Genomic DNA, 4,015 nt, shown 5'->3' with positions numbered 1-4,015 from the left:
AATCCTACTTCCATAGTGATACTGCCTCGGAAACCCAAGGAGGGGTCGCTATGAGTCAGGGCTGACTCCATGGCACATAACAACAACAACAACAACTACCCTCTAGTTAGTGATTTATCCTCCCTTCCCCACCCAACCGTAGTAACCATCAAGAAATAATTCTTTTTCTGTGAAACCCTTTTCTTGACTTTTTACAATAGTGGTCTCTTAACAATATTTGCTCTTTTGTGGTTGACTAATTTCACTCAGCATAATGGGCTCTACAATCTACTTCCCTAGTGATACTGCCTCAGCAACTGAAGGAGGGATCACTATGAGTCGAGTCCAACTCGATGGCACATAACAACAACAATGGGCTCTAACTTCATGTTATGAGATGTTTTGCAGATTCATCTTTGTTATTTGATGTTGCAGCATGTTCAATTGTGTGTATGTACCATGGTTTGTTGATCCATTCCTCCTTTGATATGCATTAAAGTTGTTTAGATCTTTTTGCTATTGTGAATAGTGCTGTGATGAACATGGCTGTGCACATATTTGTTTGTGTCACGGCTCTTATTTCTCTAGGATATATGCTAAATAGAGGGATTGCTGGGTCATGTGGTATTTCTATTTTCAGCTTTTTAAGCCAGCACCATAACAGTTTTCCACCGTGGTTGTATATTTACCTACCAACAGTGTATGAGGGTTCCAGCGTCTCTACACCCTTTTCAAATTTGTTGTTCCTGTTTTTTTTTTTTTTAATTGTGATTTGGGTGAAAATTTACAGAGCAAATTCACTTTCCATACAGCAGTTCACATACACTTTGTCTCATGATATTGACCACAATTTACCACAATGCAACAGCTCCCTTTCACATCCTCCCCATAGTTACCTCTTCCCAGTGTAACTGCACTCATGCCCTCTGAGCTGTCTCCTTGTGCATAAGCAGCCCTTCTTTCTCCCATGATTGTTCCTCCAAGGAGTGTATCTACCTGAGGTAAATTTTAACTCATATGCCTGTCTTTTGTTTGGCTGGAAACCGCAGGTGTGGGTTCAGTTCCAGACCTGAAGGGCAGCTAGGGGCCATAGTATCAGTGGTTCCACCTGGCTCTATCGGACCAGCAAATCTGGTCCCCTCCTTTTTTTTTTCCTCCAAATGATTTTGAGTTTTGTTCCACATTGTTCTCCCTCTCTCTGAAAGATCTCCTACATAGATCCCCTTCCAAGTGGATGACTGGTAGCTGGGCACCACCTAGTTCTTCTGGTCTCATAGACGTATAGGCTGAGGATTGCATGGTGTAATGTCGTGAGGACTAAATGTTTCCATGAATCTTTGATTTTCTTCGTTCTTCTTTGCTCTGGACGAGGAGAGACCCATCGTTGCATCTAGATGGCAGCTTGCTAGCTTTTAAGATCCCAGTCGCTACTCCCCAAAGTAGGAGGTGGAACAAGGTTTTGTATAGTTTGTTATGCCAAATGAGCTTGATGTCCCCTGCAACTATGGTCTCAAGCCCACAGGTTCAACTACTTGGTCCCTCTGGGTAGCTGGCTGTGCCCAAGCAGTGACCACATCCTTGCCCCTTGTCAGTTCTACTATATACCTAAGAATTCTGATCATTCACATAAACTTATAGGACCACTGTCTGCCAACCCTATACATGTTCTTGGATACACTCCCCACTTCATAGACATATGTAATAGTTCAGCCTGTCCGTCCATCTATCCACCTTTATACCCATGATTGCCTTCACTGACAATGCAGTACTGTATGTACAAATGGGTTCATCTTTTATGTCTCTACCTCCCATGTACCTCTATATGTGTTTCTCTTCCTCAATGCCACCATATTGATCACTCACATTTGGTACATTGCCCTTCTCTTCACCAAACAGTACTTATCTCTATCTATCTAACAGCGTTCCATCCCCACCCCTCCCACCCATGGTAACCAACAAAGAAAATTTCCTTCCATAGATAAACCGTTCCTTGACTTTTACAATATTTGTCCTTTTGTGATTGACTTATTTCACTAAGCATAATGTCCTCCAAGTTCATCCACATTATGTGGTATTTTGCAGATTCTACATTATTCTCATAGTATTCCATTGAGTGTATGTACCATAGTTTGGTTATCCATTCCTCAGTTGATGGACACCTAGGTTGTTTCCATCTTTTGGCTATTGTAAATAGTGCTGCGATGTACATGGGTGTGCATATGTCTGTTCTTGTCATGGTTCTCACTTCTTTATGATATATACTTAGTAATGGAATGGCTGGGTCAAATGGTATTTCTAATTCCAACTTTTTAAGGAATCACCATACTGCTTTCCACAGTGGTTGTATCATTTTACAGTCCCACCAGCAGTGTATCAGAGTCCCAATCCCTCCACAACCTCACCAGCATTTGTTATTTTCTGTCTCATTGAACTTTGCTAGTAGGGCTGGAGCAAGATGGTATCTCATTGTTGTTTTAATTTGCATCTCTCTGATAGTTGATCATGAGCATTTCTTCATATGTTTGTTGGCTGCTTGAATATGGTCCTTGGTGAAGTGTCTGTTCATGCCTTCTGCCCTTTTTTTTATTGTGATTTGGGTGAAAATTTACAGAGCAAATACACTTTCTATACAGCAGTGTACATGACATTGACCACAATTTAGCACAATGCAATATCTCCCCTCCCACTTCTTCCCAATAGTTACCTCTTCCCTTTGTCCATCTCTCCATGCACTCCTACCCCCTGAGCTGTCTCCCTGTGCCTGAGCAGCCTTTCTTTCTCTCTTGCTTATTCTCTCCAAGGAGTGTATCTATCTCAGGTAAATGCTCAACTGATATGCCTGTCTATTGTTTGGCTGGAAGCCACAGGTATGCATTCAATTCCAGACCTGAAGGACAGCTCAGGGCCATAGTCTCAGTGGTTCCACCAGGCTCCCTCAGGCCAGCAAACCTGTTCCCCACTTTTATTTTCCAAATGATTTTGAGTTTTGTTCCACATTGTTCTCCCTGTCTATCTAGGATCTCCTACAAAGATCCTCTTGCAATTGGTTGACAATAGTAGCCGAGCACCATCTATTTCTTCTGGTCTCATAGTCGTATAAGCTGCAGATCGGATGGTGTACCAGTCGCTAGGACTAATTTTTTCCATTAATTTTTAGTTTTCTTCATTCTTCTTTGCTCTGGAAGAGGAGAGACCCATTATTGCATCTAGATAGATGCTTGCAAGCTTTTAAGATCTCAGTCGCTACTCACCACAGTAGGAGGTAGAACAATGTTTTGTGTAGTATGTTATGCCAATTGAGCTTGATGTCCTCTGTGACTATAGTCCCAAGCCCTCAGGTTCAACTACTCAGTCCCTCTCGGTAGCTGGCTGTGACCAAGCAGTGACTACAACCTTGCCCCTTGTCAGCCCCATTATACACCTGGGAATTCAGACTATACACATAAAGTTATTGGACCACTTTCTGCCAACCCTATACATGTTCTTGGGTGCACTCTCCACTTCATATACATACCTAATATTTCAGCCTGTCCACCCATCTATCCACCCATATACCCGTGTTTGCCTTCACTGACCATACTATATGCGTAGAAGGGTTCATCTGCGTTGTCTGTACTTCCCACATACCTCTCTATGTCTTTTTCTTCCTCAGTGCCACTATATTGATCACTCACATTTGGTACATTGCCCTTTTCTTCACCAAAATCAAAACTTATCTCTGTGTATCTAACAGTATTCCCTACCCTACCCTCTCACCCCTGATAACAAACAAAGAAAATTTCCTTTCATAGATAAACATTTCCTTGACTATTGCAATAAAAGACTAATACAATATTTGTCCTTTTGTGATTGCCTTATTTCACTCAGCATAATGTCCTCCAAATTCATCAACATTATGCGGTGTTTTGCAGATTCTACATTATTCTTTAGGGTTCATAGTATTCTATTGTGTGTATGTACCATAGTTTGGATATCCATTCCTAAGCTGATGGACACCTAGGTTGTTTCCATCTTTTGGCTATTGTAAATAGTGCTG

Source organism: Orycteropus afer, unplaced genomic scaffold (assembly GCF_000298275.1).
Source record: "Orycteropus afer afer isolate SDZICR_OR568_19922 unplaced genomic scaffold, OryAfe1.0 scaffold00121, whole genome shotgun sequence".
Taxonomy (NCBI): Eukaryota; Metazoa; Chordata; class Mammalia; order Tubulidentata; family Orycteropodidae; genus Orycteropus; species Orycteropus afer.
This window is presented reverse-complemented; position numbering follows the sequence as displayed.